The following is a 26,027-nucleotide window of genomic DNA, read 5'->3' on the forward strand; positions in this document are numbered from 1 at the left end:
GCAGCTACAGCCCCCAGTGTCCAGCACTGCAGGCAGCACGGCCCTGGGTGGGAAAGGATCGGGCCAGCCACTCTTCTTCAATCAGGAAAACGTGCCTGGTCTCTACAGCCATCTTCGGTCTCTCCCTTTTGCCTCCATTCCTTGAGAATAAAGGCACAAGCAGCTCGCTCTCTGAGGTGATGGGTTTCCCTACAAACAAGACAGCAAGTGTCCACCAATGTTGTGCAGCCGGGGGTCTAAGAACAGGAGGCAGAGGACGGGGCCTTCGGGTAGCTGCTGTACCATGGTCTGTTCTCCATGGAGAAGCCGGGCACAGGGGCACACTGCCCCACTGGCAGAACTCTCTAGCATTTTGTAAAGAGACCTTCGTTCTCTGGAGCTAACAAGAGAAAACACTTTCACCTTTAGAGACGGACAGAATAAAGGAGTGAAGCAGTAAACTTCTGGGAGCCAGAAAGCATGGATTGGGGACACGCGGATTCCCTGTTCTGATCACGCAGTGTGATCCTGGGAAGTAGCTTAACCACTCCGAATAGCTTCTGTCAACTATAACAGATATCTACATAGACTTACTATTACTGTCATATGATATGTGTCTGCGGACATGTGCGTGTGTGTATGGCGCTTGTACAGGTCAAGAACAGCTTTGAGAAGGTTCTCCACCTTTACATGGGTTCTGGTCGACTGAACTTATGACGTCAGGCTCACACAGCAAGCCCATACTTTCCCACTGAGCCATCTCACCAGCTTCTATGTAGACTTTTGTTAAGAGCAAGGACCAGAACTAGGGTCTGGTAGTAGCAGGATTTCAACAAATATGACTTTGCTCTCCCCAGTCCGGGAAACTGCCAGTGAGCAGCGCAGCTGGCCCTCTGACTGCAGTCAAGCAACTGAAAGAACGTTCACCTGCCTGCATTCTGTGTGCTCTATTACCCCTAACAATTTAACTTCACAAGGAGGACCTGAGCATCCGAGGGGTTCAGTACCCACAGGTTCTAGAAGTACATGCATGCCCTGAGACACCAGCGACGGGCTATCTTCACAGGGAGAGGGTGAACTGCTAACAGAACTCCAGAGTGTCTCTTCTCTCCACTATCGTCTTTTGCAGGGCACAGCCGACACCTTACAGCCACAGCCTTATCATGTGAACTTTGACCAACTGAAGCACAGAAGACGCAGACCGGACTGGAGCTCGGGACTTCCGGCTGACTGAGAAAAGCCAGTGTTCTACCTGGAGGAGCCATTTTGACCCACGTCTCCGGAGACAGAGGACTGTACTTGTCAAGGTCAATGAGGAGAGTGTCAAGGTACCCGGTCCCCTCCCCCCACATTCCAGGAGTGGCCCGTGGATTGGTCAGAACCAGCTGCTTCAAGCCAGGTAGAGATTTTCTAGTGACACATGAGACAGTCCACAGAGACCTACTCTTAGCCTGGGAACCACTAGGAACACAGGAGTGGGGGTGAGTCCGTCCTCCCTACGCCCCCCTCCAGCAGCACAAAGTAAAGCAGACTTTTAAGGGTGTCTCTTAATGCATATCTCACTGTTTCATTGAGAATTGCCAGCAGCAAAAACACAAACTTCAAAACTTGGCAGTTTTTCCTACTGCAGATAAAAAAATGGTGCGTTTATTTTGGGTGCTTTTCATTACCAAGACTTTGTTGGTTTAACAACAAAATCTCATGATTCTCCAACATTCTCTACTCGCAGAAACAAGATTCCCTGGCTTGTTAGGCCAGGTGAGCTCACACCAGTGAAGCTTAAGTAGGAGGACCGCAGGGAGCTGAAGGTGGGCTACAGTAGGAGATCCTGTCTCAAGAAAATCAACCAATTCGGGGCTCCAGTATGGCAGAACGAACCAACAGAGTCCCAATTCCTGGTCACCCGTAAGAACCACAGCCGCAGAGTAATCCCAACCGGAGGACACAACTCTGCAAGGCTCTGCCGCGGCAGGCACCAACCGCAACCACTTCCCCTCCAACCTAACGTCCTGGGCTAGGCAGAGGTGAGACTCCAGATCCCCAGAATTCATAAGAGCATTAGATCTGACAAAGGAAATTCCAACTTGCCTTTTCAACGGGCCAGTCGTTTAAACATACAATCAATACAGCCCAACATTCATGTCCTGCCTCTCAAATATGGGAGGTACTAACCCTCCCCAAGGAGGGTTTTAAGGGTTTTCAAGTCTTTTAAGAACAAATATAAAAATAAGATACCATTTTTCAAATCTTAAAGCAATTGGGGTCAGAGTTTTACCAGCTTCCTGACAGGTGACTAAATATACCCCAGCAAGCAGCTGTGGGAATGGCTGGGGCGGAGCCCAACCAGCTCTGCCTGGCAGCACTGAGCAGAAGCAGTGAGGGCAGAGGTGTGCACAGAGCGTACAGGCCAGCTGCAAAGGGCACACCCAGTAGCCCCCCACCCACCCCTCATGCACCCATAAGCAAAGGCGGCCTCTAGTTCCAAATGTGCAAATCAGGAAATAGCTCAGCAATATAAGCACTGATCACTGTGGTCAGGATTATACAGTGGCCTAGAACAGTCAGGCACAGTCGAAAAACGAGAGCTGTTAAAAGTTGGCCTGGGGATTCCAGAGTTTTCTTTGGAGAAAGAAAACAAAGGCTAGGAATGAAGTGTGCAAGAATCCACACTCAACACCCGCCCCAGTGTGAGCATTCCATTCTCCTCCTGTGTTTGGAGACAGGGTTCTGCACTGCAGGCCGAGCTGTCCTCCAACGCCAGCAATCCTCCCTAGGAGGTGGAATTGCAGGGATGGCCACCATGCTCCTGGCTCTCACTGCCTTTTAAAAATTATGTGTCTGTTGGTGTGTGTGCGGTGTGTGCGCCTGTGTGATATGTGCTAATATATGCAGGTGCCAGGGGAGGTCAGAGCCTTAGGTCCTCAGCTGGAGCTGGAGCTATAGGCAGTTGTGAGCCACCTGACATGGGTGTTGGAAACGGAAGTTGGATCCTCTTAGAGAGCAGCAAACACTCTTAGTTTCCGAGCCATCTCTCTAGCCCCCTCACAGCCATTTAAACAAGCTATTTCTCCACAATCTTACTACAGGTTATCCACACTCCTGAAAACCTCATGGAAAAGTCCTGCTGGTTCTTTCGGGAAAGCCTGTCGACAACAGGGCATCGTGTAAATCTTTGTGGGGTATTAAAGAACTCAAGCCATAGTTATTGCATTTCAAACATTTTCCAGGTAACTTGAAACACGGCTGTGGTCAAACACAAGAACAGCAACGAAGGCAGCGCTCTCATCAGCTTCTAAATCACCGCACACAAGGTACATCCAACGTGCACCAGGCACTGAGCTAGGTCCCTAAGGTACTAGGCTCTCAATCTTCGCTGCAACTGGAACCCAGTGGGATGCCTTTACAGGTAGCGAGAACGCCTGAAGCCATCCCTAGAGACTTTGACTGAATAAAGAAAACATCAGGACTTGAAATCCTGGAGGTGAGTCTAACAAACAACAACATTCGGAAGTACAGGAAGTAGAAATAGCTCAAATGTTCCACAATTTGAAATGTGCTATGCCCACACAATGGAATAGTATTCGGCAATGAAAAGGGATGAAGACACAGGATACATGGTCTAACAAGGCGAAGCTTCAACACATCATGTCAAGCTAGTCACAGAATGTTTCATTTCTTTGAAATGTCTAGCATGGACAAATCTGGAAGGAAAAAAAAACAAATAACTGAGTGGTTATCAGGGGTTTGGGGAACTGGAGGAAAATAAATAGGAAGTGGCTACTAGTGGGCCTGGGACTCCTTCTAGGAGCGACAAAATTAACTATAGATGATTACATAACTGTGAGCACCTGGGCTACTGAATGGGCTTTAAATGGGTGAGCTGTGTGGTGGGCGGATTCTGTTTCACTCAAACTGATCCTTCAGAAGACAGCTGTCCCTGGGGTGTGAGATGTGAAAGTCAGCTGGTCATCAGAGAGGCCTGGGGAAGTAGGGCAGGTGCTGAGACCCGCACTGGCCCTGGCTCTGTCTCCACACTACAGCGGTCTGGGTAAAGATGCTCACACTCTAGCAGGGAAGGACTTTCACGGCTGGGGAGGTGAGCTCAGGGACGGAGTTTGTGCCTAGCATGTGCTAGCACCTGGGACTGATCCCCAACACCCCAACTACCCACTCTCAGGGCAGAGAATTCTGACGCAAGGTTTTGTGACGTCACTGTTCACATGCTAGAAAAATGACAGATTAACAATGTACTGCTTCCTGCCCACGCATTTATCAAAATTAATTTTACATATAATTTATTTAACTTTATTTTAGTGTATTGGTGTGAAGGCATTAGCTCCCCTAGAACTGAAGTAACACACAGTTGTGAACTGCCATGCGGGTGCTGGGAATTGAACCCAGGATCTCTGGAAGAGCAGCCAAACAGCTGAGCCATCATCTCTCCAGCCCCTCAAAATTCTTAATATTATTATAGCAAGGCTATACAGAGAGGCCCAATTTAGGATTTTGTTTTTCTGAGGGACAAACTCTCATAAGAATGCAATTGTATTTTCCACAAACTTAAAGACATATCTTTGCTTTCCTGTCTCTAACATATACTATTGCCAACTGCTCAAGTCTTGGCTTGGAACGGTAAAGCCCTTTCTGCTAAATGTTGGTGACACAGCAACGAAAATTTCAGTACCTTCCGGAGATCACACTGTCAGAATAGAAACTCTACGGCACGTCACAGTAAAACGGTCCCTTCTACAGTCACAGATGGAGCGAAGCAGGGTAACCACGAACTACCTCTAGAAACTACCCCCACCCCAGGGTTCAGCACATGCTGAAGTGGGTGACCCAGGAGTTCAAGTATCTAGACTCACATACACAAAATTCAGGTAAACCACAAAACCCTGAAGGTCCTGAAGCATATTCAATACAAACAAATCAGACAATAACTCCTAACAGGATTTAACAATAAAGCCAAGGAACTAAAGTAGCTAACCTCCAAACGTACTAGTCTCAAAGCTACAGGTACACCGGACAGACTTGAGCTCTTAATGCCAAGTTGCCAAGACAGGGGATTCGTGTTCAGTTTGACCTAACAAGGTTTCTGCTGTTTTCAACTCCTTGCCCCCAATCCCAAATCCAGTTTCCATCAAGCTACTTTAACCCTGTTGGTCACACTGTACAACACACCCTACGTAGTAAATGTCACTTTGGCCACCACCCCAAAATAAACACAGGAAAACGTTATCAAAAACAAGGCAGAGGCAAAGATACAGGCAGCTAAAAGATTTAATTAAGAAAAAGGGAAAATGGCCATTGGAAAATGGGAAGCAGACTCTCAGACACTGCTTTAAAAATGGTAACTACAGAAAAAAAGCATCCTGCCTCTCCAAATGAAAGCTACCCATTGCCTGCTTCGGTGCCTCCCTGGGCAGGACCACAGGCATGGTACCATTTCCGGACTCCTCACTTGGTGTCATCACAAGGATGCCCTTCCTCCCTCTCCCACGGTGGTTATTGGCCTCCTTGGTAGGAGGGGAAGGTGCAGACATTAGCCTTTATTACCCCAGCCTCTCCTCCCTGGGGTTGTTTGTTTGTTTGTTTTGAAATCTACCCACTTAAAAGGGAGGGAAGCTTCATGACCCTGCTTCAAGTTCCATTTGGTCCAGTTTGGAAGTGGAAATTCAGAGACCTAGGTAGGAGTCAGGCTAAGTTTGGATTGTATCTTCAACCCGAAACAGTTGGAGGAGGCGTCCTGGCCTCTCTATGCCTCTCTCCTAACCTGAAAACTAAAGATAAAAAGGGGTGACTGAGAAATTAGACATCCAAGAATTCCCATACTTCTTGGCCTGCAGAGCAGTGTCCACTCACCTGCTATCTGCACCTAAGTTCCAAATTCTCCCTGCATCCTCGAGCTAACCCTAGTTCAGGGAAAAAATTAAGGATGGATTTATGAAAACCTCCTTTTAGATACACTCAATCACGAAGAAGGAAATATCCAGATATAAGCACAGCTGCTCGGGCACTTTCTCCTGTAGCTTTGCTGAGCATTAACTCATCCTAAATAAAATAAATATTAGGAAAAAGCAAATATCTAGCTTTCAACTCCCCCAATAATCCTAAAAACGAGGGCTGTTCCCTCAGGGTTATTTTTAAGGACCCAAGTTAATACAGATGGAATTTCAAAATGGCCCCAGTTACCTTTACGGCAGAAAGACTGATGTAGTCTTGCGTTTATCAACCTACATTCGGCTTCTGTAGTGTCTCAGAGATGTTCCACATATCTAAAAAGTCAAGCTACTCTTGCTTAACATTCATTCTGGAGGACAGGCCTGTCCACTTTCCCTTTCTGTTCAACTTTTAAAAATAATCTCATCTGTCTCATTCAGTATCGACTTCATCGCTTGTCTTCAAAAGTATTTTATCTTTCCCAGACACCGCTGGAAGAGTAATGGATGGTTTTCCCGCTGAGATGAGGACTCACTGAGCACAGTTAAAAACCATATCCTCTATGACTACACAAGCACTTGCTCAGTTCTGCAAGGCAATTCAAATCCCTCTGGACTACCAAACAATGATTGGATAACAGATAACTTATAATTATAACTTATAATTCTTTTTTTCAACGTCTTCAGATATTTAAATCGAGGTCTGGAAATAACAAGAAAGGTTGTGGTTGGCAAATGAAAACTCACATGGAAGAGAAAGCGCTGTGTCTGCCACTTTTGTACATGAAATGTGATGCTACACGCTACACAGAAAAGAGAAGAAAACTTTAAAATCGAAGATGGTTTGTGCCGTGTATCCTGGGGCCAGACAAGCATTCCTGCTGATTACTAATGAAGAACAGAAGATCAGAAAGTACAGTTTACGCGTTCATCCTAATGAAAACCAGGCAAGAACCCCGATCATTTCTGGAGGAAAGTTCAAGGGAGGGAGTAGAATTAAAACACTGTCAGTAACCAAACCCTTACACCAGGGCCTTCAGGGTCGGCCTAAGATTTTACATTTAAGCTAACTTACTGTTTGCCAAGTTACACATTCCCTTGAGCTAAATGTTTTCTTTTTCTAAAAATCCAATTACGACACAATTTTTGGCAACGTGAGGTTTTACTCCTTTAAAAGTGCCTGAAGTATGACCAGAAACTAGTTTTCACTTACATAACAATCTTCAAAACTTATCAACAAAGTGTTATGAAACGCAAGCGTCCCATCTCCTCTGTCTTCATAAAAGTACGCAACATGCTAAGAAATTAAGGAGGCAAAAATCTCAAACATCAAGGGAAAACATACTAAGACACAAGAGAGAGGTAATAGCTTAAGCAAAACTTCGTCAACAGTATAAAAAGCAACGAATTCTAACCTACAACTCTTCCCCTTGACGGCAAGGAACAGTATATCCTGCCTTACACATTTTGGGATTGCAATTCTGTAAGCTCTATCCAAAGACAAAGCCGCCCAGGGGAAAATAACAATTGCGCAACAGATCAACAGCTCCAACTTGTCCCTTGGCCCCAGAGCGGCGAGGTTTGCACGCTATAAAGCAGGAAAGGGCCAATCGAGGGCCTCTATGACTGCCAACCGGCCGTTGTCACCCACCCGGAGGCCACCGCCACGCATGCACGCAGCGTGGGGCCCCGCGAGTCACGGCTCTCAGAACAGGCAGCCCCCGTGCGGCGGACTCCGGACCTCTGAGCCCGCCCAGGTCCACACGTCCTCGCCTGACGTAAGACCAACTCCGGATTCCCGGGTCGAGGAAAGCGCGCGGAGCCCTGCCCGCCGGCCGCCCGTCGGGGCTCCAGAGCACGAGGGCCACCCGGTGACTTTCTCTCTTCCGCCCCCGGAGGACTGGGCTATTCTAGATCAAGCCGGACTGGCGAGATCCTACAGACGACCAGCTCTCGGGCCGAGAGAGCCACAGACGGCAAAATGGGCTAGGCCACCGCGCTGGAGGTCGCGGACGGGGATGGGCTCCGGTGCGGTCGCCGAGGAGACCTCAGCTCCCCCGAGCGCGGCCCCGTGACTAGGCACATTTTTACCCGCACCGACTCGGGGAAACCACGCAGGCCCGGAAAGGGCCGGGCGGCGCCGGCTAAGACAGCCAGGGTCCACCCCCTCCCGCCGCCTCTGAGCATCCGACCCAGCGAGGTGGTTGTCGTCCCTGGCCCCACGGCGCCCTTGGGGACCTCAGGCTAGGTCCCTACACTTATCGCTGTCCCAACATCCCCCGTTGCCTTCCCGGCCCGGCCGTCGCAGTCCGGGTTCAGACTGTCCCTCCCTCCCGAGGATCCCTCCCCTCGAGCTCCTGCCCGCTCCCTAGGCACAGCCGAGAGGCCCGAGGGCCGGAGCAGCACCTGCTGGGACTGTAGTCCTGGCGGCGGCAACTCCAAGTCCATCATGCTGAAAGCGGACGCTGCACTGGGGATCCCCGACGGCGAAGCTACGCTGACTGCCGAGGTGCGGCGGCGGCGGCAACTCGACAGAGTTACCGGGATCTAGCAGACAGCAGGCTCGCTTGAGTGTCCGGCCAGTCTCGGTCCGCTCCGCCCCCCGCCCCCTTGGGGCGGAACAAGGACCTGGGGAAGGGACAAGCGCTTAAGGGCGGAGGGAGGGCTCGGGTAAGAGGCAAGGGTTAGAGGCGGGACAAGGGCATGGCGGGGGGAATAAGAGGGGGGGGGGGAAGGAGAGCCTGGGGGCGGAGCAAGAGCCTGGGGCGGGGCAAGAGCCTGGGGCGGGGCAAGAGCCTGAAGTCCAGCAAGGGCAAGGGCCCGGGGGCGGGGCAAGAGCTTGGGGGCGGGGCAAGGGCCTGGGGGCGGGGGCAAGAGCTTGGGGGCTGGACAAGGGCCCGGGAACGGGGCAAGAGCCTGGGGGCGGGGCAAGGGCCTGGGGGCGGGGGCAAGAGCTTGGGGGCGGGACAAAGGCCCGGGAACGGGGCAAGAGCCTGGGGGCGGGACAAGGGCCTGGGGGCGGGGGCAAGAGGGGCCGGGGCAAGGACCCGGGGGCGGGACGAAGGAAAGGGGACCAGGCGGGGGCCATAGGGAGGAGCAAGAGCCTGAGGGCGGAATAATGATCCTCCGGGCTTCCGGCCAGAGCTCTTGCGTTCCCCTTGGCCTCTGCTGTTGACCCTGCTCTAGCGGTCCGGGCGTGGCCGAGTCTGCAGGGCTGAGGTCCCACGGGGGCGGAGTGCAGGCGAGAGGCCCATGGATGCCCGGGTCCTCCCTAGGACAGCTCTCCCTTGCTAGAGATTAGCAGCTGTTTGCTGAAGGTCGCTCGGGCTCTGGCGCTTTGAAGCAGTTTAAACAGTTGGAGCAAACACACCGGGAGCCTCGGCCCGGGCGCTGCTATCGGAGCTGCACCTCCCTGATTCAGATCCGCAGAACCTTGCCCGCTTTATCTCGCCCCACCGGCTGACTGTGGCGCCAGCCTGGGAGTGGGGGCTCTGGGCTGGGATCGGGACTGTGCAGGCAGCCAACTGCTCTCTGGCCCCTGTTCCCGCTCATGCCTGTGCCGGACAGCTCTGCTCTGGGGAGATGCGTCCACACTGCAAACTCGTGCTCACTTTATCAACGCCCTCTACTTCTCCCACGTGCCTTGGGGCTAGCGGCCAGGACTGAAAGAGTATGCGGATCACCCACCCAGAACAGACACAAAGCAGGCACAGAAGTAGCATCCTTCACCGGTGTGGCTCACCCATTCTTTCCGTGTACTCACGATACAGCTCCCCCTCTTTTTTACTATTTTATTTTGGAATTTTGAGATAGGATCTTATAAAGCCCTGGTGGCTTTGAGCTCCTTTATCCTCCTGCCTCCACCTCCCAAGGACTGGTATTATAGCAGTTGTTCTCAACTTTCCTAATACTGTGACCATTTAACATAGTTCCTCTTGTTGTGATCCCCCAACCATAAAATTATTTTTGTTGTTACTTTATAATTGTAATTTTGCTGTTGTGAATCATAATGTAAATATTTTATAGTAGGATATCTGAAATGGGACCCCTGTGAAAGGTGGTCGACCCCCAAAGGGATCACGACCCTGAGTTGAAAAACACTCCATTATAAGCTACGCTAGTAGGTTCTGTTAGTGGTGATGGTAATTGGTTCTACAACGTCGATTTCCTAATATACTTCCTAACATACTTCCCTGAAAAGATTCAATCTATATGACAGTTTGTAAAGTCCTAGAAAAAAAAGAGAGAGTAATCAAGGGATGTTCACTGATATATTAATAGTTGAAAACCCACGGAGTATTTTTATCTTTTTCTTTGCTTTTTAAAAGTCTGTTTGAAATCCGCAATGAATATCTTCTTTCAAAATGTAACTTAAGGGGCTGGAGAGATGGCTTAGAGGTTAAGAGCACTGACTGCTCTTCCGGGTTCAATCCCCAGCACCCACATGGCAGCTTATAGCAGTCTGAAGATCCAGTTGCAGGGGATCTTACACCTTTACACCAATGCACATAAAATAAAGTTTAAAAAAAAAAGTAACTTAAAAACCTTTACCCATCTGGCAGTGGTAATGTAGGCCTTAAATCTCAGCACTTGGGAGGCAGAGGCAGGAGGATCTCTGAAAATTCAGGACCAGCCTGGTCTACAGACCGAGTTCCAGGACAGCCAGTGTCACACAAACGCTGTCTCAAAAAACCAAAAATAAATAAATAAAAACTATTACCTAGTTATGGGTCTGGGGCCCTTCAGAGATTCACCAATCTGACTATTAATAGATCTTAACAAGAGGCTTTTATTCCGATACTGCCGCGGGCACCCCTACACCCGGGACTGGGGAATTTCCAAATGCAGTGCCCAGCCACCTCAGTCAGGGCTTTTTACAGGGCAAAGAATACAAAGTTACAATTAGTTCTCTGCAAATAGAAGGTCCTATCATGAAAAAAAAAAAAAAAGCTTGTTTACAGAAGCAGAAGTAGCAGCAAAAAATTTAACACTTATCAGTCCTTTTTATTTGGAGATCTAATTTTTTTAAATGTTGTTTTATAGTTTTCTTAAGCACAGAGATTTTAAACTTTTAATCATTAAATTAGCAATCAACATGTTAGTCATCCCCCACCCCCTTGAGTTATTCCCTGAGCCAAATCTTTGACTCTGTGGTGGTGGGCACCTATTCATACAACTTAATTACCATCAACTGAATAGCTCCTAAGTGGGAATGTCTACATATGGTTAAGGCATTAATGATGCAGGGGTCAAGTGTAACCAGTAGAAGCTGGAGAACTAAGGGCCCTGTGGTGGCCTATAGCAGTTACTAGCCAGGAAGAACCTGAGAAAAAAATGGGAACCAATAACTTCCTCCCCCTAGGACCTTTTCCCTCTCTGTGAGGTGTTTTTGAAGTTTGGCTAATTTATACCAATAATTCCTGAATGGTCTGCAGAGAAGCAGTAGATTTTTTCTAACTAGTTCTTATGACTTAATTAACCTGTTTCTATTAATCCATGTTATATAACACAGTTTGGTTACTTTCCCTCTGTTCCCTTTGTCCAACTTGTTCCAAGGTCTGTTGGTATCTCACAGATGCCTAGGTTCATCCCTCTGATTTCGGCTCTCTGCCCGGAAGTCCCACCTATTCTCTTTTGCTTATCCATTGGCCACTCAGCTTTTTATTACACCAATCACAGCAACACATTTTCACAATGTACAAATATCCCACGAACCCTACTTCAGCTAATGAGTCAACCTGTCCTAATTTTGCAATAGACTTTTCTAATGCAAACAAGTCCTGGATTATTTGATGTTCTAAGTTTGTTTTTTTTTCCCCCCCAAAACAGAGTTTCTCTATGAAGCTTTGGAGTCTGTCTACTCACTCTGTAGCCCAGGCTGGCCTCAAACGCACAGAGATCTGCCTGCCTCTGCCTCCCAAATGCTGGGGTTCACCATTGACCGGCATGAAGTCTAAGTTTTTGTAGTTGAGGTGAAGAAAGAATGGCCCCCTGAAGAAGTGTGGCCAATAGCTGAAACATTTGTGGCAAGTTTGCATTTGCTCTTAAAGGGGAATCTAGACACATACCCCATGAAAGAGCATGTGGTGACATAGTCAGACAAAACATTACAATTTACAACCCATATCAGTTTTATCTTTAGTGAATCTTCTCAAGTCATGGTGATGGTCCGTTTTTCTATATCAGGGTCATCATCCTGTGACCCACTGATGTATGCATCCAAGTGTGGACAAGGTCTACCATGACAGCAGCTAGGGTGGTAAGGATGTTGAGGTGTGGTCCCTTCCAGTGGGGTCCCAGTTTCCTTTAGACCTAATATTCTAGCCTTTTGTTGAGGATCAGGAGTGACATACTCTCTTCTGTAACTGCTTTGCTGCAGAGATTAGGATGTCATTGTCAGGGCCCACAAAGGCTGGAATGCTAGTCAAAGGCCAAAGATGGGGTTCAGGTAGTGGAGGGCATTCACTGGAAGCAGCTGGTTTGCTGATGCAGCTGAAAAGATGGGGGAATAACATTGGTTGGACTGGTTCACAGCAGCTTTCAGCAAGTGCGGGGCTCACAGCTGTTAGGAGCCGTTTTCAGTTCACGGCTGACTCCTGGATGGTGTTTGTCAGCCAAGTGGAACTCTGCTAGGAAAGAAAACACCAAATAAATAAATAAACAAACTTAGGACAGAAGTTAAAGTTTAGGAACTTAAAGGGAAATTTTACACTTAGAACTGATCTCTCAGGGGTGAGCAGCAGGTGGGGAAGCTTGGGCTGCTGATCGACAGGAGTGCCTATCTGGGAGTCCATTTGACCTAAGTGGTGATTCCCTGAAGCTTACATGAACTTAAAGTTGACAAGAAGGGATAAAGGTTTTAGATATATTAGCATTCCCACTGTTTGTAATCTGTAAAGAAATCCACACTGTAGAAAAAAGGCAACACCGTTGAGTTATAGTAAAAGCTTTCGGACTCCAAAATGATTTTGAATTAAAAACATTAACATATTTTTCTCTCTCCAGGAAAATAGATTGGACAGAGATTTTTTTTTTTAGCATGAAGAGAAGCATCTTTTAGTCTATACTTAGAAAACAACCAAAGGAAATTTTAAATTTTGAGTGTGTGACTACAGCAGTAATCAGTGATTTACCAGAGCCAGAGTAATAGCTCGTCAGAACTCCGTTGATTGATATGTTAAAAGTCTGGGCCTTTGAACTGTTAACATCATGTATCATCTCTAAGGTTTTTTTCAAAGATTCTTATTTTATGTATTTGGATGTTTTGTCTGCATGGACATCTATCTTCATCAGAAGGGGTCATCTGATCCCATGAAGCTACCATGGCAGATGGTTGTGAACCACCATGTGAGTGCTGGGAATTGAACTCAGGACCTTTGAAAGACCAACCAGTGCTCTTAAGCCCTAAGTCATCTCAGTAGCCCCATCTCTAAGTTTTATTATTATTATTATTTTTAATTATTTTCTCAGACTTTTACAACTTGCATAAACCTCAAACCCTTTTTCATTCGCTCATTTACAAGACACAGTGGTTGATGACTGAGCACAGTCATGGCAAAGCAACTTCTTTTAAATAGAGGACTAGTAAAGTCTCATGAAAACCTGCTCTAGAAAAAGCAAGACCTGCTGCTAAACCGAATAAAACTACAGTTACTGTCAACACCATTAGAGTTCTGAGAAGGATGAATTTGAGCAGAAGTATAAACCAAATGGTCTCTGCATCAATAAAAACAGAGACTTACCAGCTACCTGGACCATTACCACCAGCTCCTACTCATGATCCCAGTAGCTTCTTTGGAGGTAGAGTGGCTTCAATCTCCAGTGGTCACATAGGACAGCATTAACTCTCTGACTGCCACACAGGGCTGCATCAACCTTCAGCTGCCAGACCCAAAAGATCCTAGAGAATTTTCTGTAGGTGAGGAACCTGAGAGACTGGCCTATCTTGGTGAGGCAAAGAGAGGCAGTCAATTTTTCTCTGTTCTGCTTGTTCACAATCTTGGTGGGATCCTGGGGGTTGGTGAGACATGGGGCTATTTTTCCCAGTGTTTAGCATGATCACAATCCAGGTGGTGTTGTCCTCTTTGAAGGAGACCTTAGGGCTGCCTGTAGGAGTTGGCCTTTGGTTTTTTTTTGTTTGTTTTGTTTTTTTTTTTTTAACACAGGAAACCTTTTTTGATGTGGGATTCCCCTCTATATGCTGTAAATACCATTGGTTAAAAAAGAAATTGTCTTGGGCCTGCGTAGGACAGAATAGAGTTAGGCAGAGAAAACTAAACAGAATGCTGGGAAAAAGAAGGCAGAGTCAGGGAGATGCCATGGAGCCATCAGAGGGGACAGACACGAGCTGCCAGCTGGAACCTTGCCAGTAGGCCATGAGCCTTGTGGTAAAGTATAAAATAATGGAAATGGGTTAATTCTAGTTGTAAGAGCTAACTAGCAATACACTTAAGGTATTGGTCAAACAGTATTCCAAATAATATAGTTTCTAAGTGATTATTTCATGCTCTGGACAGCCAGGAACAAACAAGTGGCCTCATACTACACTTTTTCACTAAACACTTTAAATATTCAGTAGATCTCTGAAGAATTTTTGAAGGCTATCTATTAAGTAATCTTACTTTAAACAAACTTTTCTTGTTTTTAGTTACTTGTTTTAGACTTACCCTCGAAAACTTATACAGAAAATGTCTTAGGTAGGGTTGCTATTGCTGTGAAGAGACACCATGACCACAGCAACTCTTACAATTAAAGTATTTGATTGTGGTGACTGGCTTACAGCTCAGAGGTTCAGTTCATTATCATCATGGTGGGGAGCATGGCAGTGTGTAGGCAGACATGGTGCTGGCTACATATTCATCAGAAGGAAACAGAAAGTGGACTGTCACACTGAGTGAAGTTTGAACAAAAGAGACCTCAAAGCAGGCCCCCACAGTGAAATACCTACTCCAACAAGTCCATACCTCCTAATAGTGTTACTCCCTTTGGGATTATGGGGACCAATTACATTCAAGCTACTTAAATAAAGCTTATTCATGAAAATTAATTATATTTGTTTTTAGCATGACTATAAGCACAATTCTGAGCATGTTGAAGAATTTGATTATTTATAAGGTGAATGACTATTAACCTGCATGTCCTAATTATAGCTTTAGAAAAATTACAATTCTTTAATTGAAGCTCCTTTACTACCACAATAAAACTTCAAATCATAAGCTCAGCCCATAGAAAGACTAAGAATCTTACTTGTGATCTTTTTATAATGCATCGTTACAGACTATCACTGTAGTGATTTTTGTGTTTTAACAAATAAAGCTTGCCTGATGATCAGGGTACAGAGCTAAGCCACTAGAGGCCAGGCAGTGTTGGCTCACACCTTTAATCCCAGCACTAGGTAGGTGGAGACAGGAAGGGATATGACTGGGCAGAGAGAGGAATATAAGGAGGGAGGAGACAGGAGCTCACTGCAGTCTGAGGTTTGGTGGAGACAGATGCAGTCTGAGGACTGGATCGTTTCCTTGGTCTGAGGATTTGATAGAGGTAAAAGGTCTTTCTAGTGGCTGACTTTCACCCTCATAATATCTGTCTGACTCCAGGTTTTATTTAGAACAATTAGAATTCATGCTACATATCACAGATTCTTGTTTTTTGTTGTTGTTGTTTTGTTTTGATTTTTCTAGACAGGGTTTTCCTCTCTAACAATCCTAGCTGCCTTGGAACTCACAGAGATCCACCTGCCTCCAAGTGCTGGGATTAAAGCTGTGTGCCACCGCCGCCCAGCATGATTAATTGTACGATTCAATTTATCCAAATAGCTAAAGCTACCAAAGTTAGCAAAGACAATTAGGCCAGATATATATTTTCAAGTCAGTTTCTGCTAGTCTGAACAGACCTTAGGCAAGGATCAAGATATTCCATAGGTTATTGCCAAACTGCTTGTCTCAGCTCTCTCTCTCTCTCTCTCTCTTTCTTATTTTTGGTGCTTATAGCTGTGGCCCTAACTCCTTAGCCTCTCATCTCCTTCCTCATATTTTAAAATTTTCTTTTGTCCCTTTTTAACCTGGTTTATCCCGTTTCTTGGGCCTCTATTATTTTAGAGGCTTGAGAATCTAGAATCATGTCATCTAGAATAATACAATTTGATGGCCACCCAGACAAACCAAAACTAAACCAGGGCCTGTGGCATCCCACATCCTTTTGGTCCCTTTGACTCAGCAAGCAGCACTCTGCGGATGGTGGTGACGCACACCTTTAACCCCAGCACTCAGGAGGCAGAGGCAGGCAGATCTCTGTGAGTTCGAGGCCAGCCTGGTCTACAAAAGGAAGCAGCACTCTGATCAGCTCTTCCACAAAGTCTCATAAGTGTGCCCTACAAACAGTATCCTTACCTATACCTCCAGAGGTTTTCTCACGCCTCTTTTCTTACAATCTAAGTGTTGAGAACCCGCCGGTGGCTCCCTCCAAATACTGGGCCTATCTTATCCCTTGGTTCCTAGTATGCTAGGTGCCTTCAGGGTCCCAAGACCTACCAGAAAAAAAAGGTGGGTCTGACTGAACGCCCAAATTCCAGATAAGTCCCCAAATGTTATAAGTCTGGGGTTATTTAAAGAGTCGCCAGTCTGACCTTCAGTAAGTTTTAACAAAGAAGAGGCTTTTATTCGGATCTTGGCGCCAGGTCTATGCCCAAGAAGGCAGTACCCAGCCACCTCAGTCAGGGGTTTATAAAGGCAAAGAATACAAAGTTATAATTTGTTCCAGTGCAGCCGAGGTTCTCTTGGGCAAATCAAACTCGTTTGCAGAGCAGAAACAGCAGTACAACATTTAGCCCTTAACAGCTCTTGACAATTGGAGGTTTAACTTTGCTTTATCATTCTCTTAAACACAGAGATTTTAAACTTTTAAACATAAAATTAGCCATCAACATAACATTACAACCCTAAATCAGGTGCGGTGGTGTATATCTTTAAGTCCACCACTCGGGAGGCAGGGGCAGGTAGATCTCTGAGTTCAAGGCTAGCCTGGTCTAGAGCGGAAGTTTCAGAACAGCCGGTGTCACACAAAGAAACCCTGTGTTGAGAAACAATACAAACAAATATTGGGAATCTCCAGTTCCGGTCCCGTTCCAAGCCCTGCCCTCAGAGATCCTGCCAAGGGTTAGCTCCTCCCCCAACCCCAAGCTTCTCAAGACCACGCCTACAGGGTATTTAAGACCAGGCCTCTAGACACTTGTGTGATTTCTCTTCTGCTTTCTTCCCGAGAATCACCTGCGAGTTGCTTTGCTGAGATTAAACATGGTCTTATTAATTTGACCTGATCTGGTTTATTATATTGGGGGAGAAACCTAAACAGGGGGTCTCAAAAATACTTACCAACAAATAACAACATTAAAAATAAAAAAATCATTACCTGCATTGCCTAGGTTTTGTGGTGGTGCCAGCCTTTAGTCCCAGTATTTTGTGATATGGCTACTCATCCCAGATAGGCAACCATGCCAGACCAAAGTACAGATACCACCAAAGTCCAGTTTGATGAACCAGTAAGTCTTATTGGGATTAGCCTCGGGAATATGGCTGAGGAGTTACTTCAGGGGCAGAAATGCCTCAAAGCCAGTTTCATCACTAAAGCCCCTTCAGCACAGGTAACAGCCCCCAAACCTGGGAACCTGGTACACACAGTAGAGCCTACCGACAGTGCGACAGGTTGGAGAGAGAGTGTCCTTTCCAGGTGTCTCAGTTCTTTGCCTCTTCCCGCAGCTTGGGAGATTTCCGCTGCTTCTAGGCAGCGGGTCTAATCTCAGAGGCTTTTCTATAGCTTGACTTTTTTTTTTTTTGAGAGTAACAGTTTTTATTGTTTACTCTGGCAGGGAGGGGCCCAGGGTCAGTTTCAGAGACTTCCAGAAACTGGTTGTTAACCTGCTTCAGGGGCTTCCCTGTAGTTTGGAAAGTTTCCTTCTGGCGGAAACAGCTACAGAAACCCTAGAATTTGGAAGGCAGAGGCGGGTGGATTCTGGGAATTGGAATCAGCATGGTCTACACAATGGGACCTCCTGAAACTGAAAAGCTTCTGTAAAGCAAAGGGCACGGTCAACAAGAAAAAAATGACAGCCTACAGAATGGGAAAAGATCCTCACTAACCCCACATCAGACAGAGATCTGATTTCCAAAATATTCAAAGAACTCAAGAAATTGGTCATCAAAAGAACAAATAATCCAATAAAAAAAAATGGAGTACAGACCTAAACAGAAAACTCTCAACAGAGGAATCTAAAATGGCTGAAAGACACTTAGGGAAATGTTCAACATCCTTAGTTATCAGAAAAATGCAAATCAAAATAACTCTGAGATTCCATCTTATACCTGTAAGAATGGCCAAGATCAAAAACACTGATGATAACTTATGCTGGAGAGGTTGTGGGGAAAAGGGAACACTCCTGCATTGCTGGTGGGAATGCAAGCTGGTACAGCCCCTTTGGATGTCAGTGTGGTGATTTCTCAGAAAAGTAGGAAACAATTAGGGTCCTCAAGACCCAGCAATACCACTTTTGGGTATATGCCCAAAGGATGCTCAACCGTGCCACAAGGACATGTGCTCAATTATGTTCACAGCAGCTTTGTTTGTCATAGCCAGAACCTGGAAACAACCTAAATGCCCCTCGACCAAAGAATGGATAAGAAAGATGTGGTACATTTACACAATGGAGTACTACACAGCAGAAAAAAATAACGACATCTTGAATTTTGCAGGAAAATGGATGGAGCTAGAAAACATTATTTTGAGTGAGGTAACCCAGACCCAGAAAGACAATTATCATATGTACTCACTCATAGGTGGTTTTTAAACATAAAGCAAAGAAAGCCAGCCTACAAACTACAACCCCAGAGAACGTAGACAACAATGAGGACCCTAAAAGAGACATGCATGGATCTAATCTACATGGGAAATAGAAAAAGACAAGATCTCCTGAGTAAATTAGAAACGTGGCGACCTTGGGGAAGAGTTGAAGGGTACTGGGGAGGAAGGGAGGGGAGCAGAGAAAAATATAGAGCTCAATAAAAATCAATAAAATAAAAAAGAATGGGTTTTGCATTTTTTAAGCTTTAATAATCTAACTCTTTAATGTGACTTGGAGTTTTTCACTTCTTGGAACTATAAAAACACAACTGAAGCTGGCAATTTTACTGTTTCTTTCAAAAGCCTGACAGAGCCTGCGCACTGAAGGGAGCAGAGCAATGTTCCAGAAACCGCAAACTCGCTTTCTCTTCGTTTCATAATTTGACACTCCCAGGATTGCTATGTAAACTTTTCGTTCCAATCTTCCTTGAGATAAATGGGGCCGAAACCCAGTCCTTGTCATTGAAGCAGGCTTCTCCAACTAGGATTAAGCCTTTCATCTATTAGATGAAAAGCCTGCAAAATGAGAGAGATGATTACAAAGACCTTGACACAAAAGAGGGAATGATGTAATAGTGAAATGGCATTTCCGCGTCAAAGAAAGAGGCCGGAAGTGTCTAATGCTACCCGTTCAGCGTCTTATTAAAACTACTGCCCCTGAAAAGGCAGACCGTGAGCCCAGGAGGTAGACCATACCAAAGTCCTGGGTGACACAGTACTGACCTGAAGGAATTTTTCAAGTATTTTCATTTCCTTATTAAGCAGTATAATCCACCGAGCTTGGACTGAATGAAATAACCGTTCCCTTCACAAAATAAATTTACTGGGTGTGTATTATTTCAAGCAACTGCAGAGTGTACACTTTCAAAGGGATCCGAGCCTGAACGAGTTAAAGAAAGAAAGCTAAACACGGGAAAAACTCTTTGGTGGTTCATCTTACAAAAATGGAACCTCCGTCTCGGACCACCCAAGTCAAGGAGGTTCACAATGGTTGTGGAGAGAGAAGGCCCGGACACTCTCTTTGGCCAGTAATGGTGCACACCGCTGCTTGTTGAGAAGCACCAGGGAGCAGCAAAGAGGATTTGCTGGTTTCACCTCCTGTTCTGGTGCGGGGAGAGATGATTTACTGCCAGGCTCTTTGCTTTTTTTTAAAAGGCTCTCGGAGGTGCAGTACCGGGGTGCAGCCCAGGGCCATGGACATGTGCTCTGCCACTGAACTACACCCCTAGTCCTACCGTTGCATCTTCACCCCAAACTGGCCCCAGTTAGCTAATTTCTGCGGATCCTTGTACATTCGCACTAATGTCTGGACTCCATTTTGAGTGTGAAATGTCCGATCTCTCTCTCGTTGCGTCAGCACAGCAGAACCGCAATCTAGAGTTTCCCAGGAAGCGTCATCAAAGAAGGCTCCGGAGGGCACCGAGATTGGATGCTGGTGATGCCTGGTCATCGTTCTACCTTCGCTTGCTCTGAACCACCAAGTTTCAAGACCCAAAGGATGTCCGGACTGATTCAGCCTCCTCCAATGCTGCAAGGCTTAATGGATTCCTCTCAATTCTGTTGTGTTCAAGCTGGAAAATTTTCAGACCCTTTGGGAATTACAACTGAAATGCTCTTTGGTCCAGGATGCTGAGTTGCATCAAATCTGCAAATAACAGCCAATGAAGCCTCCCTAATAGCAAGGTGCGTGCGCCCCGCCCCTCGCATGTTGATTCAAGGCTGGCTTTGAGGTTAATTTACTGAAGAAGGTCAGAAACACCACGGTGCCACGTCCCAGTCCAAGCTAGAGAGCTTTTGCTATTAGGTTCTCGGAATTCAGCCATCTGTTCGAAGTCTGCCTAACTGGGGAAGAGAGAAGTGGCGAGGGATGAAACCCTGAGTAGGGAGGCTGTGTCGTCTAGACATGATGTGAAAGAAGAAACATCTTGGAAAGTGGATGCCTGGAATCCCAGCAATCAAGAGGCGGGAGCATTGTAACCAGTCTGAGACTAACCTGGCCTATGCAAAGTCCTGGCCTGCTGCGCCTTCATGGGAGACCTCACCTCAAAAATCAAAACCAATCAACCAACCAAACAAAAAAAAACCTAAAAAACAAAAATTAAAAGCAAACCTGAAAGAAGCAACCCCCCCCCAAATAAAAAAAGGAAATGAGGCAGACAAGATGGCTCAGAGGTGTCCTGCACGTTGTCCTCTGACCTCTGACCTTTACACTTGTTCTGTGGGAAGCATACTGCACATGCACACACACACACACACACACACACACACACACACACACACACTAGATAAAATGGAATAAATTATACATATATATATCTTAATTTAGCTTCTTTCTTGATTCTTTGGGAGTTTTACACCATGCACCCCAATTCCACTCACCTTTTCACCCTTGCAGTGCTCCCCCACAAAATAAAATACAACAAAGTAAGCGAGCAAGCAAACAAACAAAAATAAGAACAAACCAACCAACCAAACAACAACAATAGCAACAAAACCCCTCTTGGTTTCTCCTTTCCCACCTCTTCATCCATGCTGGTGGCATTGGGGGCCTCCGCGTGTGTCACACAGTAGACCCTTCTGTCCTGGCAGCTTTACCAGCGAATGCTCATGGCCAGGAGTCACTGGTCTGGTTCAAGGCCTCTGGTTTCTGGTCCACCATCCTCACTGGTCCTCACTGGAACTCCTCTGGGATGTCTGGCAGCCACCCCGAGTCTTGGAGACCCTGCTGGGATTGTTCCTGTCCCTTCGTGAGCTCCGGCAGGTCCTAGAGATCCTCGATGGGGTAGATGCTAGGGTGGGTCAATCCAAGGCTCACCTGAGGGTCTGGGAGGAAGCTAAGCTGGTCAGTTCACACCCTCAGGCTCAGTTCACCCTTGCCTGTGGTTCGCCATCTCTGCCTAGTGCAGGAGTCGCCTCTCCTGTGAGGGTTGGGGTCCGCTCTCTTGCTATAGTGTCCAGCAAGAGGCAAGGCCAGCTTTCCCGGGGCCAGTGGAATAAAATGGAATACATTTTCAGAAGAAACTGCCCAGGACCTTGGGCCTTCCTTCCACGCCTATCGTCTCAAGTCCCTAAAAGATTCCAGCCCTGGGCACAATCAGACTGTGGCCACCGAACAGAAGTCTGCCTGTTTGGGTCCAGTCAACCCACAGACCTGTGACAGAGTACATAAATTACTTCCAACTACCAAGTATTAGGTAGTTTGTTTCCTAATAGTCGGTGATCAGAAGAAGCATGCGGTGACCGTCAGAGGCAGCCTGTCTCTGGGGCGCCGTGTTTATTAACTGTCACTGAGAGCACCCGGACGGACTATCCTCGGTGATTACTTTAAATGAAGTCTCAGACCCTCAGAAAAAAAATTGACTTCGCCGAGAATGAGGACAGGGATTTTCCCATAATATATACCTGCTACTACCCACAGAGTAAATGACCTCATCACACCAGGCATTAGTTTCTGTCCAATAGACCAGACACTGGCGAGATACCCTCATTAAAACGCACTTACAGGGCACAGACACCAGCGACTTAGTCGTAGCTGCTGATGTCAATGTAATCAAGGACCTGTCCCTGCCTGACCTCATTTACGCCTGTTATATAAGACGCTTGTGAATAGCTACTAAGGAAATTTGAGGAGCCGCCTGCCCAGCCGATAAGCTCCAGCATGGTAGTGTTCGAAATAATTGGGGTGTTAACTTCCAAACACACCCATAACCTTGGTTCTTGGACTTCAGACAACCTCACAGTGAAAACTATTGGTCCAAAGAACTGTAAGTCTATACATACCCAGTTTCAACCAGCATAGTTTCCTGTTCCGAGTAGAAACAGCAGAACCCTGCAGGAGGAGCCATGCATGAGGAATGAGGGAGGGCAGAAGCTTGAAAGAATTCTTAGAGTTGTGCTGATTGGCCTCCACAAAAATGTACATGGACGAAAAAGAGATTGAATGAATAGCTTCCAAAATGATGTCCACCGATGAATCATGTTGACTGGAGACAATTTCTTCTTCTTCTTTCCCTTCTTCCTCTTCTTCCTCTTCTTCCCCTTCTTCCTCTTCCTCCTCCTCCTCCTCTTCTTATTCTTCTTCTCCTCCTCTCCTTCTCCTCCTCTTCTTCTCTCCTCCTCTTCTTTGCCTGTTTATACTTTCCTAATTACTCTCATAAGAAAAAAAGCACTGGGTGGAGGGGGCTCAGATGCTGCAGAGAGGAGAGTATGCTTGTTTTCTTTCTAAGCCACTGGGCCAATTTCATTTTCAAACTGGATTAACTACAGATTTTGCAAATGTGTTCATTTGTGTTTACTTGCACAGAGCCCAGTTATAGAATGGACTATTTCTTAACTTGTGGTTATGTTAAAGGGCCTAAAGACCCTTTCCTTCTTCTTCAATATATTGCCATATTTGCAAAGTTGTGCGCAGCAGACTAGGAGTTCTCGGACAAAGGTTGAGGTTTATGAGCAGAAACCAAGAATTGAATCTTCAGGATGAGGTACCAGACATCCTAGGGAGAACACTGTTGTGTGGAAAAGCGAAACTGTCTGCCCTGACGCACTGCAGGGATTAATTATGGAGTACAAAATCAAATACTCCCCACTGCCACAGTTTCCTTCTTCCCTTTCTAAAACTCACGCTTATTTATTTTGTGCTTTATTTATTTATGTGTGCACATGCCAAGATGCACTTGTGGAGGTCAGAGGAGAACTCGTGGAAGCCGGTTCTCTCCTTCTACCATATAGGTTTTGACGACTAGAACCCAAGACATCAGGGATGGCAACAACCCTTTTTTGGATGAACTATCTTGCTGGCCTTTATTTTTGTATTTTTCTAAGTTTACATCTTTTACAGAAAATAATTTTAGAACAAAGGGAAAAGTGATTAAGTGACTTTCGTTTTTGACAAACAGAATTTGGAATGCAGTGAGGGAAAGAACCAGTGTCCCCGTGACCACGTCCTGTAGTGACGACCGCTGTCCCCAAACATGCAAAGGGAATTTGTCAGTAAGGGATTTGTCTGCTGTCATTTGTTTTCTCCCTTGGATTTTGACTTTGTCTTTTTTTTTTTAAATTTTGTTTGTTGAGACAAAGTTTCAGGGTGTAGCCCTGGACGTCCTTGAACTCGCTCTATCTACCAGGCTGGCCTCCAATTCAGAGGTCAGACTGCCTCTTCCTCCCAAGTGCTGGATTTAAAAGTGTCCTCTGTTGCAAAAGGAAGAGGCGGGCTGCATTCCCTCTGGGATCCCGGCTCCCCGGCTAGTTTACATCCGAAATAATTACTCGGAAACTGTATTCTTTTAAACATTGCCAGGCCCATTAACTCTAGTCTCTTATTGGCTAACTCTTACATATTGATTCAACCCATTTCTAATAATCTGTGTAGCACCACGAGGTTGTGGTTTACCAAGAAAGATCTTAACCTGTATCCATCTTGGGCAGGAGAAACATGGCATCTGCTTCATTGCCTTCTTCCCAGCATTCTGTTCTGTCTTCTCCACTCACCTATGTTCTGACCTATCAGGCCAAGCAGTTTCTTTATTAATTAACCAATGAAAGCAACAAATAGAAAGAAGAATTCATTTAGATTGTCAATTCAAATTTGTCACACAATGGCCGCCTACAATGCTTTATTGAGCACTCAGAAGCATCTAGCTATCCAATGCCCCTTTTATGAAGCCCCTTCAACCCCACCACGCCCGTGTTAAAATTAGAACCTCACACACACCAGGCAATCACTGAATCACTCAGCTGTCTGTACTATACTCTACTTCCTAGCCTCCCAATTCCGTATAAAAGGGCAGTGATTGATTATTAATGTCTGCAATGGCACAAGAATTACAGGACTACTAACATTTATTAGGTGTTTTTCCTGGTCAAGCTTTTACTTTCATATTTGAGGAGACTGAGGGGCCAAGTGGTCACCTACCTGCTACGGGTAGAATCAAGGATAGAATGACATTTCTCAATGATTGGTTTTCTATTTATCTCACACAAATTGAGCTGCACCATGACGGCCATACTTAAGTGAGCCACACTGAACCATGCTTAAATGCTCAGATAGAAACACTATGCGCATGTCAAATTTTGGGTTTTGAGGGAGATTAATAACCTAATTCACTAAGGGTAATAGTTACTGTATATATTTTATAATTTTTTCCTAAAAATTCAGGGAAATTCAGAGATGTGACTGGGCCTAATATAAATGAGACAATGACATACTATTTTTTAAAAATATTTATTTATTATGTATACAATATTCTTTCTGTGTTTATGCCCACAGGCCAGAAGAGGGCACCAGACCCCATTACAGATGGTTGTGAGCCACCAAGTGGTTGCTGGGAATTGAACTCAGGACCTTTGGAAGAGCAGGCAATGCTCTTAACCTTTGAGCCATCTCTCCAGCCCATGACATACATTTTTAAGTAACTCAGAAAGCTCAAGAGAAATTTGATACTGGAAAGGGTTAGTTCCAAAGCCCAGGCTAAGTTCAAGCGAGGTGGGGACTCTGGAGTCTCTTGGTTCACGCCGTATTTACTGAGTTCTCTCACAGTAGAGCTCCCTGAAGATCCATGCTCTGTTTAATTAGTTCTCTAAGGACAGAACGACATGGTGTTTTTCACTAGAGAAAACCTGCAAACAAGTATGGGAATAGGATTTCCACATGCAAGAGCGTCCAAGTGGAGGGCAGAGAGAAAGTCAGCAGCAGGGTTTTTATTTTTCCGTTCATGACGAGGGCTGAAGACAAGGTATAAACTATGCCGACGAGACCATAAGCTACGGCGCCCCGTGCAATTGTTCCAATAAATTTAGTTCCTCCGGTTGCTTGCTTCTAGAAAGCCTAACCTTCAGGTGAACTTTAATATCAGCTTGGCATGGTTCCTTCCTCCGGGGGAAGGCTCAGGTCACTGTCTGTCATGATTTCTCTCTCCTAATGTAAGATGGGGTATGTCTGTCTGCGGAGTTCATAAACTAAAATGTTTATGCTGGACGTGGATTAAGTCACTTACAACTGAACAAGAGGATAGAAGGTTTTCCCTTCTAACATCCATTGGGTGTTTACTATGTATGTTGACAGGTTTTTTTAGAAAATTTAAGGATTCCTTTTATAACATATTGAACATGCCAGGCAGTGGTGGCCCATGCCTTTAGTCCCAACACTTGGAAGGCAGAGTCAGGCCTCTGAGATCTCCCCGAGTTCAAGGCCAGCCTGATCTACAGAGCGAGTTCCAGGAC

The 26,027-nt window shown here is 46.0% G+C and overlaps 2 long non-coding RNA genes across 2 annotated transcripts; one reads left to right on the top strand and one right to left on the bottom strand.

Moving 5' to 3' along the window:
• Nucleotides 1–1,103: 1,103 nt before the first annotated feature.
• LOC125394693 (uncharacterized) lies at nt 1,104–3,718 on the top strand. The gene is made up of 3 exons (XR_007230304.3): nt 1,104–1,307; nt 1,709–2,003; nt 3,207–3,718. It is a non-coding gene; the product is annotated as an uncharacterized LOC125394693 (long non-coding RNA).
• A 7,183-nt stretch (nt 3,719–10,901) lies between these two features.
• LOC146890384 (uncharacterized) lies at nt 10,902–17,683 on the bottom strand. The gene is made up of 2 exons (XR_015735873.1): nt 17,604–17,683; nt 10,902–12,547 (listed from the first exon to the last, which is right to left on the bottom strand). It is a non-coding gene; the product is annotated as an uncharacterized LOC146890384 (long non-coding RNA).
• Nucleotides 17,684–26,027: the final 8,344 nt, after the last annotated feature.

The sequence above is a fragment of the Myodes glareolus genome, chromosome 21 (genome assembly GCF_982192425.1).
Source record: "Myodes glareolus chromosome 21, mMyoGla1.1, whole genome shotgun sequence".
Lineage (NCBI taxonomy): Eukaryota > Metazoa > Chordata > Mammalia > Rodentia > Cricetidae > Myodes > Myodes glareolus.